The sequence below is a fragment of the Syngnathus acus genome, chromosome 4 (assembly GCF_901709675.1).
Source record: "Syngnathus acus chromosome 4, fSynAcu1.2, whole genome shotgun sequence".
NCBI classification, from domain to species: Eukaryota; Metazoa; Chordata; class Actinopteri; order Syngnathiformes; family Syngnathidae; genus Syngnathus; species Syngnathus acus.
The window spans coordinates 3,857,155-3,875,006 of NC_051090.1; the positions used below are offsets into that span (position 1 = coordinate 3,857,155).

The 17,852-nt window shown below is 42.1% G+C and overlaps 1 non-coding gene across 1 annotated transcript; it reads left to right on the top strand.

Annotated features, from left to right (window-relative positions):
• The first annotated feature begins 5,526 nt into the window (after positions 1 to 5,526).
• Positions 5,527 to 5,598, top strand: trnap-cgg. Its single transcript has one exon. It is a non-coding gene; the product is annotated as a tRNA-Pro (tRNA).
• The last annotated feature ends 12,254 nt before the right edge of the window (positions 5,599 to 17,852 follow it).

Here is a 17,852-nt window from a genome sequence, read left to right on the forward strand (position 1 = left end):
ATAAATTGCAGCGCCATAGTACACGTATTGTTCCCGCACTGTTTTTTTAACGCTCCCCTCAGAGTAGTAAGTGCAATGGATGCAATAAAACAAAGCGCTCTATTTGAGTTTGGTTGTTAAAAAATACAGAAAGGCTGATACACTATGTTGCCTTTAAGTGGCGTGTTCAGCTGAAGGCATCCGGGAGATTTATTTTTTTTTTGCTGTTCTGAACGCAGGAAAAATTGGCCCGCAATTTCCTAAGGGCTGAGTTTGGGCATGAGCCAGCGCCAGGACAAAGAACAACTGTGCTCCTGCAGCTACACAATGAACTGTGATGGAATTAGGTGGGACAACACTTACGATTGGAGGGTTTCAAAATAATGTGCTGGGAAAATGTTACATTCACACCGAATTGCACATATTAGTGGGAATGAGAATTATTTTGGGTTAAAAATATCTTATAAAAATATCAATATCGGGCCCATTCAGTCTAATTTTTCTTTTTACAATGGAGACACCAGAAAGGAGGGTCAGAAAGTGTCAGTCAGCAGGGGAATTCCCCAAACGGAGCTCCGCCTCCGACGTGGGTCAGACCGACCTAACAACAGATCCAAACATAATCACGAAATTGGAGATCAGAACAAGGCCGCTTAAAATGCAATAAAATGTGACCAATTCTATTGCGGTGGCTTTTGCTACCCTTGAATCAATCCAGTGAAAAAAACTTTGAGAGTGAGTCATTTTGTGTGTGTGTGTGAGCCTAATTTTTGTTAATTAAACAATTGTTTGACTTCTGGGGCAAATTTTGTCCAAAATATTTCATTTTGAATCACATTCAAAATTCAAATTGATTTTAAGGAATATTTTTCTCCAGAATTATTAGTTTATTTCAAGTCAGGTCTCCAAACAATTCTTTTGAGTTGTAATTTAAATTGATTGACTTTGAAGGCAAATGGACGTCTAATACATAAAAACATGAAAATACATAAAAAGCCTCCCAAAAACACATCGCATCCAGCAGTTGCATTGTTTTTTTCTGCGTTGTTTTATGACGGTGGCTTTAATTGATAGGCTGTGCTTTCTCCCCGTTGGATGAACATAAACAAGTTCTAAAGCAAAACATGTGTTACTTACTCGTCTCTCCCTACGAATGTGTATGAGCCAGGAAAGCCAGACTGGTTTCATTACCAGCCCCATTATGGTTAAGGGGGTGGATGGGTTGGGGGATCATCCAAAAGCCTAAACAGTTGCCATGGCGACACCACCTCACACGACCTTCCTCGTCAACTTTCTCCTAGTTATCTTGTAGTCATAGCTTCAACCCAAATAAATGTATGAGCACCTCATATTATATACAGTAAAAGCTACAAGACAAACTGACAAATAACTCGTTTTCAAATCAGACCAGTAAAAACTGGTCAAATATTTAAAAAATATATATTAAAAGTGAAGACAATTTGCAATTCTAGTAATGACACACGAATTTGATGCACAATCGCGGGCCACATAAAATGATGTGGCGGGCCGTATCTGGCCCCCGGGCCTTGAGTTTGACACCTGTGTTCTAGTGCATTTGCTTCTTCTAGTTTTATTAATTCAGCCCCCCAGAACAATTTCAAGCACAATGCATTGGATTTTTGTGAACACCGATAAATAATGTCCATTTAAAAAAATAATAAAATACCCCAATTAAGCGCTGGCCAGCATTGACGAGTCTCTCCCCGGTTTGATGACGCTGGTATTCGGCTTCTCATCCGGAATTTCCAAACGAACAATAATCCCAAATGAATCCAAATGAAGCAATTTTCCACCGAATGAATTCCTGGGCCTGATAAGCCCACTTGAAAATCAGCAGACGGAGTTATGTTGGTGGAAAAAAAAGTCGTGCTGCTTTATAGATAATAGACAACTCATAACATAAAAGGTAACGAAAATAACCACTTATATTTCTGACCGAAAACATTTGACACAGTCAAAAAGTGTTGACTTCCTGCCATGTTCAAATTCACCACGGATTTTACACGCTTCCCAGTACAATGCATGACAGTGCATGAGTCCCTCTAGCGGCATGGAGGTAAATTACACCAACGCAAAAATAATGCACATGTACTGTATGTAGATGTATTTTTTGCCAATTTTCTTCATTTGGTACCTCGCCCAGCCCTTTCCTTGACACACACGCATGCAGACACACACACGCACACACACACACACACACACACACACACACACACACACACACACACACACACACACACACACACACACACACACACACACACACACACACACACACACACACACGCACACACACACACACACACACACACACACACACACACACACACACACACACACACACACACACACACACAAGCCTGTTTTCCATCCAGCGGTCGAATTTCACAGACACCTCTTCCCTGTTTCCCCCCCAATACGGGCTGCCCTTTGCTTTTAGGAAAATAAATACGCGGAAAAGAACACAGGGGATGAAAAACAGCACTGGTGGGGAGTTGTAATTGTGGTGCTCTCTTCTTCTGTTCTTTTTCCCACTTTCTGCTTTATTTTAAAACAGCATGGTACACAAGTGGACAACATATCCGCCTCAGATTTAGTCTCCGTGTAGAGTTTGTGTGCTCTCTTCATCCTATCATGCAGAAAAGATGTGCAGGAGTATTTGTGCTGTGCCATTAATAGATGGGACACACTACTCAAGATGAAGAGCAGACCACCAGCACTCCTGCTACTAAACCACTTTAAGTCATTAATAACCTTCTCAACACACACACACACACACACACACACACACACACTTGTCCAGGCGCACTTTATTAGCAGAGGAGCCATTTGCCTTGTCACTGTGATGAAGAGCTTGGCACTGCTGTGGCGGGCTACTTTTTAAAGGCCCAGACACCCTTAGCCATTAGTCAGGTGAGGTGATCAATGTGTCTCTAATAGAGAGGAGGAGGAAGATGAGGAGGAGGAAGATGGCCGTATTGATAGAGAGACGGAACGATAAGCAAAGAGACCGATTGCACTTTTGCCTTCACATTCATAAAGCAGCTTACGGGCGCTAATAGGACCTGTCAGCCCGTGCTATGTATTTATGAGGCCACGTCAAAACAATAGCATCTATCTCACATTAGGCCGCTGAGTGGGAGTGCTTGAGTGTGTTTTTGCATGTGTGTGTGAGAGCACATGTGTGCAACAAGGGCAGATTTGAAGGGGGGGGGGGGGGGATGTCGCTCCTCAGAAAGTTCATCTCAATCCCGAGGTCAATATGCGTGTGTGTGCGTCCCGTCCTCTATCTTGTCATCACCGAGCCAAGGTGCAGAGAAAGCCTGCGGGGCCGTAACCGCCTCCAAAGCGGGCCTAAGTGAAGTGCAGGAAGCCCACCAACACCGACCCCCCTCCCCATCCACGCCGGCCCCCTTGGCACCGCTGCTCTGTTTTGTCTGTGCATGGGAAAATAGGAACTGAAGAGGCAAAAACTTTTGATAAGCAGGCGCTGGTGGTGAAGGGAGTGTGAGTGTGTGTGTGTGAGTTGGTGGGAGAGGGGGGTAAGAGTACCAAGCCGAGCGGCGGCAGGGAGTAGCTTGTGTCTGGAAAGCATCAAGCCATGGCTTTGCATCGCTGTGTGTGTGTGTGTGTGTGTGTGTGTGTGTGTGTGTGTGTGTGTGTGTGTGTGTGTGTGTGTGTGTGTGTGTGTAGGCGTGCGTGTAGGCGTGCGTGTGTGTGCATGCACATGGTCTCTGGCTTGTTAACCTGCAGGTCACGGGCAGCGTCAGGTGATGAAGTCAATGCCTGGCGCACACACACACACACACACCCACACACACACACACACACACACACACACACACACACACACACACACACACACACACACACACACACACACACACTCACACAGTAAATATCCATCCATTATCCTTTATAGTATATATGAAGGTGATTGATTATAAACACATATGTCAAGTATGTTTTCACATTTGTGATGACTGAATAAAATACAGAAATGTATTTGTGATTTCAAAAAAATAGGGACCACGTCTTTTAGAAAAAAATGCATCTCAAGAAAAAAAAAAAGTTCTATACATAAAAGAATGTAGATAAGACTGCATTTGAGTGTCTTATCATCTTATCGCTTGTCTTTAGTGGCTGCCAAACAGGAAGTGAGACCAAATGACATGCTGCCAAACAAAAGCTTTTTTGTAAGCTCAAAGGGACAAGTTGAAGCGAGTTGACTGACACGCGCTTTTCTCTCTCGAAAATATATTCCCCCTGCAAAATATGCCATTTTTTTTGTCACCTGCCTGCTCTGGCTGCACGTCAACCATCACATCACCGTCTCTCCTTTTCCCAGCCTCGCACCTGACGGCTGTCACGTCAAGCCTGACCTTCCCAAATGGACTGCAGGCTCACTATTTGGCAAATGTCAAGCACAGCGAGTGAGACAGAGAGAGCGACAATGCACCACAGGGAGGAGCAGCTGAAATTTGAACTACAGCCAAAAGTTTTTTGTAAGAGTAGCTGCACCGCCCGCAGCTGTCCCGCTAATCTTTCCCACCGCTACAATCTCCCGGCACATCTGTCTTCACTCCGCCACCCCCCCCCCCCACCCCTCAATCCTCTGTGTACCCCTTCACATGCAAAAAAAAAGAGGACAAAAAATTGGACAAAAATGTAGCAAAAGTTGACAAGAAATGAAAAAAAAATTGATTTAAAAACAACAGGCAATTTCTTTACAAACAAAAAACTAGTAAAAAACAAAAAACGGCCTGAAACCCCCCCCCCCAAATGAATTAACATATATAAAACTGGCAAATGCATTCAAAAAAATATCTTAAAGTCTGATATTTTTGTCACATATTTTTGTAGAAATAAATGACGTTGCGTTTGAAAAAGTTTTCAAGAAAATAGGTCAGAAATGTTAAATATTTTTGCCATGTACTTAAGCCATAGCAAATTATACTTAGCATAAAAATAAACATTTTTACGAGCTACAACAAAAAGTTAGCAAGAAAAAAAGGCTACAATTAAATTTGCCACCATCCTTTGAAGATGTGCCACCCACACAGCCACATATTGCTTGTCTAGTTTTTGTGTAATCCTCCAAACTAAGATCCAGTTACACGCACATACACACACAGACACACACACACACACACACACATCCAAACATCAAATCCCCCTTGCCCGCGGAAACTTGATCATCGCATTTCCAGTTGAAATGTGGAGCGAAAGGTCTGAGAAGGCAATTTGGTTTGGAGGGTTAGCAAGTCAAACAAAAAAAGCCTAATGAAGTTCATGGGAAAGGATCAAAAGAAATTAGCGGTTCAATTTGTGTGTGTGAGCCTGCATGGATAAGCAAAAACCCACTGGCGAGTCGCCATTCGAAAGCTTCTTCTAAAACCAAACACGTATTTTAGACGCTTTCCAAGCTGCTATCCTTCTAAGTGCTATTGTTAGCAGGAGTTAGCATTAGGGAAGACTCCATTACTTGCAAAATTTTGCTATAAGAAATTCTTAAGTGTTACATGTGGCTCGTTGGTCTAGTGGTATGATTCTCGCTTCGGGTGCGAGAGGTCCCGGGTTCAACTCCCGGACGAGCCCTTCTTTAAATTAGAGATATCACTCATTGAGGCGTTACCCAGGCCATCAAATAATATGTTTCATGTTTGTACTTCAAGCTTTTTGAAGGGAGTGGCCAAGGGGGGGACTCGTGCAATCATCCATCCCCGGAGGTAACAAAGGGTCAAGGACTCTCATTTTTCAAACAGCCCATTCCAACATTCTTCTTGGCAATCTTTCCTTATGAATTGGAAGTTGTTTTCATTTCCAATTGAACTTTCTCAATTCTATTTATTTCGACAATTTTTTTGTGCTCCTAATGAAAATAATTCAGTCCTTTTTTTTTCTTCAAATGGTGCGCATGTATTTTATTTTGTGCAGTGTCATGCCAGTCATGCACAAACCTGATTAACTTAAACCCGACTGTGACAAACTTGCATTGTTTCACTATTTTTTCTTTTTTGGAGGGAAATTCCCCCCTAAAATGAGCATTCCTGTTCTTCCTGCAGAACTCCTCCTCTTAGTTGCCATGCTTCCTGTGTGAATATCTGGAGAACTATAGCTGGGTTTGTGCCTTTTTAAGGCTGGGTGTGGTGGTGGTGGGTTGGGGAGGGGGGGGGGGGGGTCCAAAGACGGGCTGACCTCCCGGCGCTCTCCGGAATTCCAAACACGTCGCGGAAAACAAGCCGAGCGTCTATGTTGCGAATGACAAAAAAGAACACTTGTATCTCTGCTATGAAATGATGGGAACATGGGGGGGGGGGATTTTTGGCAATTACTTCTAAGACAGACCACAATTAACACTCTCTGTGACTCCCCCATATTCCCATACTTAACCCCACGCAGGGGTGAGGGGGCAACAGGCTCAAAGTGGCCCCTGGCTAGGATCAGTTAGTTAGTTAATATTAGTAATTAGTTACTTGTTTTTATGACTTAAGCCTGATGTGGATTTTTTTGTCAGGGTATGCTTAAAGTTCGTTCGACATGGGCCAAAAGTTGTAATATCGTCTGTGACAAGAAAAACTGTTTGCAACCATTTGCAACTGTTTGCAACCTTGTGGGAAACCTGACAAAATACCAACATTATCTACGTGCTATGATACGGACTTTATTATTGTAGTTAATTTGTTTGTTGCTAGTTCGGGTTAATCGATGTATACTGATGGAGGTGTGTGAGCGTCTGTGAGTGCACCACTGCAATTTTTCACCAAAGGGGGAAGTGAAGAAAAAGTTCCGTCTTTCCACAGTCACTGATATCCATGCCAAACAACACAAGACCTTCGGCAAAGATTAGTGACTTATTGTGTGACTCATTAGCTGGGCTTGCACTGTGACCACACGTACACACATGCACACACATGTGCTTCCTCCTCTTTCCTGGAGATACCAAGGCGATGAGTGTACCTGTACCCTTGGATGTGAGTCGCAGCTGGGGTATGCCCTCCCTGGGCTCCCCCCTGGAGAATGGTGGAGCCAGGTTGGTTACCTAAAGAATCGGAAGACTTATTAACTCATGCTGGATTAGTATGTCTTATTATTAATTAATATATTTTTAAAAATGAAAAAAAAAATATCGATGATATTCTCAAACCTGCCACACAGTGAATAATAATGATTGTAATGTATTTTCAAAAACAAAATCGATAATTGGACTAACAATTAATGTTATAATTAAAAAATACAGTAAATAAACTGGAAATGACAGCGTACATTTGAAAAGCGCGTGTGAAACACTGAACAAAGACATGAAACGGGTGGAAAGACAACAAAAACACAGCTGCTGAGATGGGAGGACAAGCTGTCAGTTGGGCGGAGGAAGGAAAAAAAAAAAAAAGTCAACACTCCCGAGCGCTGTTTCACTGCTTCCACATGTTGCTTGCATGCATTCCATGAAAGCAGCCCCCCCCCCCCGACACACACACAATATATCTATATTAATTTCTAATATTTGCACGCTTCTCAGATAACCAACCAAAATATTTTTGCAGAATCATGTGACGCAATTCCACACCACCCAATGAAAATCCAGCATGATTATCTTTGCAAAGTGGGAATTAGATTCGATTGAGGATGGGCAAAGTATGGCCCGCAGGTCACATAAGGGCACACAGCCGAGCCGTGGAAAAATCCGATTCCGAATCAAAAGTGGGCCCCTTGCTTACTTCTGATTGGATAGCGCCGGGTATGTTGTGTCCTGTGTCACCCGCCACCAGCATTTTTTAATAAGTCGAACCCCCCCACCCGGGTTTCTCCCATGTGTGTCTAAGGTCTCATTTCACAGGTTTAAATCTAATCAAGAAAATCAACTCCATCCTTAAGTTGAGCGCCGGAGGAGATTTCCCGAGGTGCTGCGAGAGTCCGTCTCGCTGTTCAGGGGAAGGAAATCTCCACAAGTGGATTAGCAAAGAGCCAAAAGGAAGGAAGGAACAGATTTGCTCAAAAAGCTGGAGATTTACCACAAAAAAAAGGTGAATGTTTGAAAGAAGAAAAAAAAAGTCATATAATTGCCCCCAAGAAAAAAAGTTGCGTACCTACCTTTTTTAGTATTTTTTTTTAATTGAAAAATAATTTTAAGAATAAAATCAAATTAATCATGGATATTTTCATGAAGAAAGCAAATGGACTTTTTCACGAAAAAACAAATATTTTCAAGAAAAAAATAGAATGGCATCATAATTTGAATTTGCCACCCACTCACATATCGCCCAAGCAGTTTTTGTGTAATCCTGCAATCTAAGTACTAAATGCACAACCGAGCTCAATTTACACACACACACACACACACACACACACACACACACACACACACACACACACACACACACACACACACACACACACACACACACACACACACACGTCCCAATCAAACGGCACCGGAGAGGGAAGCAAATGCAAAGCACATTTTCACCCTTTGCCCCGACATATGGAACACGTAGCGCTCTTGTTTTCTTTTCATCTGGCCGCCCCAGAATTGAAAGCTTTGGACAGTGTGTCCTCGCTGCCCTCTCCTCTTCCTCCTAATCCTCCTCCTCCTCCCAGCGGTGCTGCACTGACCCCATTAACAAGCGGGACACCCACTCGCTCACAATAAGGCAGCGGTGGAAGTTAACGGCTAGCGAGATTCCAATTTATTAACCGCCATTGACGACTATAGACGTCAAAGACCTATCAACAATTGCTTTTTAAAATAACGCTGTTCATATTTGCCGATCAGTGGCTGGCCGCAGCATTAAGCTAGCTTTGCTAAATTGGCTTTATGTAAGCCAAAGTTACACAGCCTAGCTATCTCGCTTGCTAGCATGTTAGCTAGTCCACTGACTCTATTTCTAAGATTACAATTTATGAAGGTAATGGATCAGAATTGAGTCAATTTTAATTCATTATCAAGCAGTCAATGTTGTTCTACTCCGATCCTGTGAGTGGTGCTAATGCGCATCGCAGAGATTAATTTCACAGTCATACTGAAATTGATAGTGGTTAAAAAAACAAAACTTGAGTTGGGGGGGCTGAGGTTAGTACGTTTTGTAAAAAACAAAACTGAAGGTTGTACGTTTTGTACACTAACCACAGAATGCTTACACCTCATGTGTCGAAAAGTGTGGGCGGGACGGTGTGATTCCGCTAAAAGCTGTGACTTTTTAACATTATAAAGGAGCAGAGCAACACAGCTGCTGCTGCTGCAAAGGAGAACTCAGAAAAGGCAAAGTGCACTGAAAAGGTCAAAGGTTTCTACACCTTTACACCTTCTCGCTTGTAAAACTCCAGCGAAAACTCCAGGTGAGATAAACAGTTGGTGGTTTCCTTCATCTCGTGTAACTTCAAGTAAATACAATTTTCTTCGCTTTTCTCGAGCAATGTTTAGCGACACGTGCTTTTTCTGTGGTGTTTGTGTAAATCTCAGATGGTAAAAGCAAACAAGGAAAGCCCAGTCACAACAATCTCCAAATCTCCCTGCTGTCTAACGAGTCGCCCTGCTTCCTGATAAAGCTTGCGCAGACGTCTGGGCTTCTTTTTTTTTTTTTTTTCTCCCCCGATGGAAACTCCTGATGGCGGTACCACAGGCGTTCTTTTCTTTCCAACTCCGCCTATCCTCCATCCTTCCACCTGATGACTTTTCCTCCCTCCCTCCCTCGCAGACGCGTGGAGCCAGACTGTAACGCAAACACTGGCAGGTGGATGGAAGCCGAGGAGCGACACTGACGCTTGTCAACTGGATGGAAGGATGGATGGATAGATGAGGAGGGGGGGGAGAAAAAAGATGGCGCTGCTCGCTGTTTGTGCGAGTGAAAAGAGAGCGAGAAACCAGACACAAACATAAACATTGGCCCCTACTTCAATACTTCTTCTCTCTGGACCTCTGACTCACCCCCTCCCTCCGTTCTGCCTCCCCATAAACAAATGCAACATGGAAAGCATCACAAAGTGCTCAGCATTCACAAACTTTTCTCAATATGATTTCCATGCATTGAAAAACTTTTTTTTTTTAAATATATTTTGGACTTTTCATTTCACCCCGACAGTCTGATTACTCCGGGTTGGACTGTCGATGACTTCATATGACTTGTCTACTGCTGGCACTGGCCCAGCCCTACATCTGCTCCACACACACACACACACACACACACACACACTGCATTGTCTCCACGGTGGAGCCCGACCGCTCGTGTTGTTGTGACATAACTTACTAACACTCACGTTCGCAATCTGGAGAGTCGGCCCATTCTTGGCACCTGCTACAGGTGGTGAGCGTGAAAAAAGGGACGTGCAACATGGTGGGCGGGCGCGCCCACTTAAATATATAAATATCGTATTTTCCGCATGATAAGGCGCACTGGATTATAAGGCGCACCTTCAATGAATGGCTCATTTTAAAATTTTGTTCATATATAAGGCGCACCGGATTATAAGGCACAATAACTCAATGTTGCTCAAACGTTAATATCACAAAACACACAAAATAAACACGTAAAGCTTACTTTAATAAGTTAGTCCTCATCCACGAATCCATATTGGTCCATATATAAGGCGCACTGTCGGGTTGTGAGAAAATTAGAGGTGCGCCTTATAGTGCGGAAAATACGGTATTTAATATGTTTCATTTTAGGACTAGATTTAACTTAATTTGAATTAAAACACATTTACAAAACTATGCATTGAACATGCACACTCACATCAACTGTTAAATTTCATTTTTTTTAATTTTGGTGTTGAGAAAAAAAAAGGACTAAAAATGTCATAGTGATACTTTATCGCGTTCAATCTTTGGAAAAAAATTCTCCACTTTAACTCTGCGCCGTGATTGAGCTCCAATCTTCGAGTCGGAGCGTAAAGACTAAATATATGGGCTACGTTTTATTTTTACACGCACATGCCACCCACTGCTTGGTGTTTATTTAATATGGCATTTCACTCCGCTCAGAGAACAGTATATCCCGCCGCCTTCTTTATAAGGGCACAACTAATGCAGCACTGAGACAACCCCACCATCCCTCTACCAAAGTAATTACTCTTTCGCTTTCTCCCTCTCTCTCACACACACACATACACACACAGACACACACACACATGGTGCCAGCAGCAACAGTCTCTTGGCACCGTCCCGCCGCCCTCACCGAGAACGAGCATCTGCTTCGTCTTTTCTTTTGCAGCAGAACGCTTTGGCTTGTCTTTCTTGAAATCTACACAGTCGCACACATTGGCACTAGCATCGGAATGTGATCCTCTCAGATTTGAAAACTGCCAGCTCCTCAAAAGACGAAAAATCCGCACTAAACGGCGACAAAGCTAACAAACGGCAGATTGTCTGTTTTCCAACGAATACAGAGCCGCTGCGGTAATGGTGTCAGTGTGGTCGTGTTACCGAAAGCCCAAGTGAAGATGCGACACTTGGCAGCAAAACGGTCTCAACTGTCTTTGGAATTGCAGCGGGACGGCTTTCACCAATAAGTCAGCGGCCCCTTCACAAAATAAGTTTTCAGATTTGAACACAACTCTGCAGCATGTTGCGTAACACACCGTAATAAATAATTGATTATAATGCCAAAAAAAATAAACAGTTGATGACAATTTAATGGGGATTGTGACAAAAAACAGAAGCGCATCGTAAACGATGTTTGAGAACACAATCCGAATTCTTGACACGGCTAGAACACACATTGTACAAAAATAGCGCGATGGCGTTCAGTTAAGCTTTTCAGCCCAGATTGTGGGTCAAACAAAAACGTTTTGTGGCACCGCCGGTCCCGATAAAACACTGGATGTGGTAACAGTAATCCGTCCATGTGATGTATCGAGCCGTCCCAAATGCCGTCATTTGTTTGGTTTTAATAAAGCGTGTGTTTTTCTTGGGTCACGTTGTCAAGGAGCAAATTGCTTTCTAATCACATCACACGTGGAAAGTGCAGCACGCGACGACGCACACCCATTCGCTCGTATTAACGCACGTGTGTTTTCATTGCAAAGCAAAACATGTCAGCGTTTGGCCTACTTTTAGCCCACACAGTCACTGTGACGGACAGCCCGGTGGAATTAAGTGCTAACCACACCAAAAGAGGGACAGCTCGTACCAAAAACAAATGCGGTTCGCCCGGCAGGCTTCAAAGGATTCAGCGTTACAACGAAAACTTGAAAATGAAAAAATCAAAGAGTAAAATAAGTTAAAAAAACACATTTATTATAAAACCATTTTTGAAAATTAAAATTAAACAAATATTTATTTAAAATATTTTGTGAAACAACCAAAGTTAAAATTAAATGAAAATGACATACAAAAATTACATTGATTAAATTAAAATGAAAAAATTAATCATTTTCTTTTTCCAAGCTTACAAACTCAAATACATAAAATAGAATACAATCAAATAAAAAAAAAAACCATCTTATTTTAGTCTAGTAGTCAAACCAAATGATATCCAATCCCAGAAAAGCAAACTCAAATGACTTTTTTTGTAGTTTAACATAAGCATACAAACAGAGCACGACACAGATGAAAAATTAAAAAATTAAAATTAAAAAAATATTTATTTAGAATATTTTGTGAAACAACCAAAGTTAAAATGAAATTAAAATTACATACAAACATTACATTAAGTCTAAATTAAAAAGTCAATTAGTTTCTTTTTCCAAGCTTACAAACTCAAATACATAAAAAAAATCAAATCATCTTATTTTAGTCTCGTAGTCAAACCAAATCGTATCCAATGAAATCCCAGAAAAGCAAAGCTCAAACAACTTTTTTTTGTAGTTTAACAAAAGCATCTGACACAGATGAATAAAAGCCAGCAGCTTGATGGAGTATGCTGGCGTCTGAGGGCTTAAGGTGCCAGCCTTCCAAAAGAGGAAAGGTCGGTGATGTGGCGTTTTACTGCCACTAACCGCCTCCATTCTGGGAGCGCTGCCCAACTCGTCTACCTGTTGACTGGACGCAATGTACTGCCCGCCTCTCGTGTTACACGGCGTATTGTAAATCAGTGCACCATTATAAATAACACTTAGATGTTATTTTGAATCTTAAGAGGAGCTTAAGCGGCATTCTGGCTCACTCTAAAAGCTGTTTAGAATTCAAAAAGCTTCTTTGCAAATACAAACAAGCCTATTAAAAGGCAGCCATCATCCAAAGATGAGAGCTTGCGAGTTGATTTATGACACCAATGGCAATGATAAAAACTTACCACGAGAGCTATGGCCACATTAAAAAAAAAAATAAATCAACCATCAAAAGAAAATTAATGATGAGCGTGTCATTTTAAGAGGAACCACCGGTCGTTAAAGTTAGTTAGAAAAAGGTTGCCATGGGGAATATTCCATTGCTGAACCTCTTAATGTTAAAACCAGCAAGGGTTGTTTTCACGATGAATCTACAGGCCCCTTTTTTTGGGTAGCGCTTACATAGACGGGGACTGGCCATGGCTTCTTAAGATTTTTTTTGTGGGTCCATTCATTATAGACAAGCTTACCAAACTTCAGGCTGAATTTTTTAATTAATTAGGATCAATTTTGAGACTTGGTTAAAATGGCTAAAATGATCATAAATGTCCTTTTGAATCTCATGACCAACTTTTTGTGTTTTTAGTTTCAGGCCTAGGGTTGAGACTTTTTTTGTGGGTCCTTTCATTCACTTTGAGTTTTATGGTCATCAATCTTTCTGAAATGAAAATGAAATTTCTCGTAGACATTGTCGAAGAAAAGTAGATTTGAATCAAAATGGCTGAATGTCTGTGCCTTTTTTGGGCAGAAGTTTTGAAGACTTTTTGTGGTTCCCACCATGATGGACATGCTTACCAAATTTCATGTTACTACGTGAACTGCTTCGGGGGCTGAATTTTAAAAAGGTTGATTTTGTCAGTCATGTTCCATGCAAATAAATCAGGAGAGGAAGTTGTAAGAATTTCTGGCCTTTCTCTACAGCAGCAGGCCCGCAGGCTTTCTTTCAGGAGGGAGGGGGGAAGGGGGGGCCTCGAAGGAATAAAACACCCTTTAGCTCAGCCTTGTGTAGCTTCACACCTGCAGTACACAAAAGCTCTCTTTGTGCGTCAGTCGTACGTCAAAGAGCGCCACCAGGAAACAAACGGAGGTTCTTTAGTGGGAAAATGACATTTTCACTCAAACAGCCACTCAAATGAGATAATGTCATAAAGTAGATCAAATATTATTATATTATTACAACGTGCATGCATGTTGTGGTTCTTTCTCACGGCCTCACCTGACCGACAGCGTTTTCCTGTCCGGACCAATATTGACATTGGCGCTGCTGAATAGACAGCACACAGCTAATAGATATAATTATATCACATAATGATCTCCAATAACAACGTCAAACAAGAATAATAATAATAATATGCCTGTGCGGAGGTTTGTTGGGATCCTCCCTAGAACCATGGTATGTAGCTAAGTCAGCTCGTTGAGGAATATTTTTTTTAAAAACAATATTAATAATAATCAAAAGTCATGGGTACTTGTTGCTAGGCAGACTTCCTAGGAGTCAGTCATAATTGCTCCATGGGCCAATTGAAAACATGAGACGGCCAGATTTACTTAGCAATGGGAAATTTGGTTGACATACCTTGGAGTGACCCACAAAAAGAGTCTCAGGGACCAATACCACCCAAAAAAAACAAAAAAACAGGTGATCTGTTTTTTTTGGGGCAAACTGACGAGACAAATTAATTCAGTCCAAAACATTTGCGTTTTGGTCAATGTGTGAAGAATTTCTAATAATCCAAATTTGAAAAGACCCACAAAAAAATACCACACGGGGAGCACAAAATTGTGCAAGGTTCCCTGCATTGATCCATGAATTCAATTTAATTAATGAATGTATTTTCCCCCCCATATTTCTTCATATCAGTTTGGCAGCATTTGATGGGAATGCACGTGTCGGAGTAGGCGGGGGTTGGGCGGGAGAAACAGAGGCTGCGTGATGCGGCGCAGGCGATGCAGCATCAGCATCGAAGATGAAAACGTGCGGCGGGGGATGGATGAGGCGATGTGCTTCCAGTAAGCCGCGCCTGATGACTCACCTGCTGTAAGACTACATCACCTACAGCGTGAGATCATCAGGTGACCGATATCATCATGCCATACGGGCTCCACCAATGGGAGCGGAGGATTCTGGCTGTGAAGCCTTACAAGGAGGACGAGTATAGGGATGGCGATCCGGTAAATGAGCACACAGTCACAACTGGATTGCTGTCGGAAAGAAGGGCAACATGCTGTGCCCAGAGGTTTTGCTAATTACCGTATTTTCCGCACTATAAGGCGCACCTAAAAACCTCAAATTTTCTGAAAAGCCGACTATGCGCCTTATAATCAGGTGCGCCTTATATATGGACCAATATTGAGCCACTACAGCAGGCGTGTCTAAAGTTCGGGCCAAATGTATATATATTATGTATGGTCAAAGTTTTAAAATGGGCCATTCATTGAAGGTGCGCCTTATAGTGCGGAAAATATGGTAATGACTTCATTTGGGGAGCAAATTTGAATTTTTAAAAGCTTTTTCATTTTCAGGTTAATCCTAATGACCTGACCAAGCATTTTATTGAACAACAAAACAATATAATGAACAATTGAAACGTTAGCTTAGCAATTAGCATGACATTTTAGTAGCTTTGAGGTGTGTCAATCAGACTCGTGGGGGCACACAGAACATCTTATTGCCCAAAAAAACATTTGACTTCCTCTTGAAGCCAGACTCGAATTAAGTGCCCCAAGCCTGGTTGATAGTTATCAGGCAGAGTGAACGGTCGAAGCTAGCCGCCATTATTACAGCTAAAGGTCAGAAACCAGAGCGAATCTTAACGAGATTGTCTTTGACCACAAACTGCATTTTAAAGCAACACGCTGAATTATTAAAGCGCCTTATCTGGCTCTGGTGCTGATCGGGCAAGGCGAGGACTTAAGCTGCGGCCCGAACGACACGAGTGTCGGGTTACGTAGGCGAAGCAATCAGGAACAACTGGACGGCTGTTAAAAACAACAAAAATCATACAGTAGCATAAACTGCTGAATAACGGGCACAACTAAGCCGATGTATTTTACCGTCATACCCAATGGCGGTCTTATTGACCAGCACGCTTGCGGCGGTTTATTATTGATGCCGCGAAACACGAGTGGCTGCTCTGAAACCAACACTCGTCTGTTACAGTAAGCCAGAAAGCCAGAAATTTACTTCAGCCACACTTCCCCAGAAACACAGCCTATACTTTTCTCCTCATTCGGCCCGCAAAAGCGCTTAAAAACCGCCGTAGGCGTCCAAGTTCCCTGTTTCTACATACGGGCCCGCAGGAAAAAAAAAAAAGCCACAGCGCAAGTTGGTCGAAACTAAAGCAAACAGCAGATTCTCATCGGGGACGTGTAAACGGTCGGTGGGAACACACCGCGACGTGCACGCACGGAAACTATTTTGCGTCGCGCCGTGCCAAAGGCATTTTTCAACGGCGGCGAGGAAGACCATCAGAAAATGGTGTTTGTTTTGACCCACTCGGAAAAGAGTTTTGAGGTTCTACGTTACTCTTCGTACAAGTCTCTTTTGTCAGCACGAATCAGAAGTTGTGTTCGCAAAAACAGTAATGGCGTCCATATTGAAAAATAATAACGTGTGAGTGGGGGAATTCAAATTTAGGGGTCCACGTTGGCTTTTTAAATCTATCAATGGGCCAGGTCATCTGCATATGAAGTTTAATTTTTTTTTTTAATTGTATTATTTGTAACTAATATAATTCAAAATTGAAATTAATTTTAAATTAAAATGGTAAATGTACATAAAAATGTTCGGTGGGCCGCATTAAGGACGTCAGGGTATTTTTGTGCACCTTTAAATGTCGTACCTAATAAAGTGACTGCTCAGAGTAGCTCATCGTAATGTGTTTCAACGGATAGGACATTCGGTTTCACTCGTGCTTTCTGGGAATGGCCGTCAGGGAGCCGGGTGATTTTCCACAAAGTCACGTGAGGGATTCTCCCTCAGGTCACATGACTTCTCTCTCGCCTGTTCTCTCGCTGACACTTTTTCCCGCCAGCAGATCTAATGGCCGTAAAACAGCCGCGTCCCTTCCTGGCTTGAATCTTATTGAATTATTCAAGCAGGTCCACAAAGAAGGCAGAAAACGCTTCTGATGATCCATATCTGCTTGTGTTGGTGACTGCAGTGGCCACTTTGTCAAAATGTTGTTTGCATCTTGATAAAAATTCCTGCAGGTGTTTCCCCAAACTAAGTTTTTGTCGTGCAGAATGTCAGGAACTCTTGACATTTTGTTCCTGTGTGCTCCTGCTGTCAATCAAAGACGTCTAAATGTCAAAGAGAGCTTTTGGGGAGGGGGGGGGGGGAGGAAGAAAAAAAAAACACTCAGTTGAAAAGCTTGTTTGGCCAAAAAAAACACCGACACGCTTCTAAATGAATTTCCTCAAATTGCAGTTCAATGTAAGTGCGATTGTGTTGCTAACCAAAACAGCAGCACATTCAAAGACTGATTAAAAAAAACCTGTTGGGGAAAATGTGTATATATTAAAAATATATTTTTCAAATTAATTACTTTCAAATGACCAGTAATATGTCATTTAAAAAAAAAAAAGAATGACATTTTTCTTTTAAAATTACTTCCAGTCAGACGACAATGACTAATAATAAACTACTAAATTTAGGACACCACTATACTCTACACTGACTGATACTATGAGTGGAATACTCAACATTGTTGCCACAAAATACACACATGCACACACAAACACACAAAGAAGCCCTGCTGTCAATCAGCAGCAGGAAACAGAGGCACTATTCAGTTTTTTGGCACGAG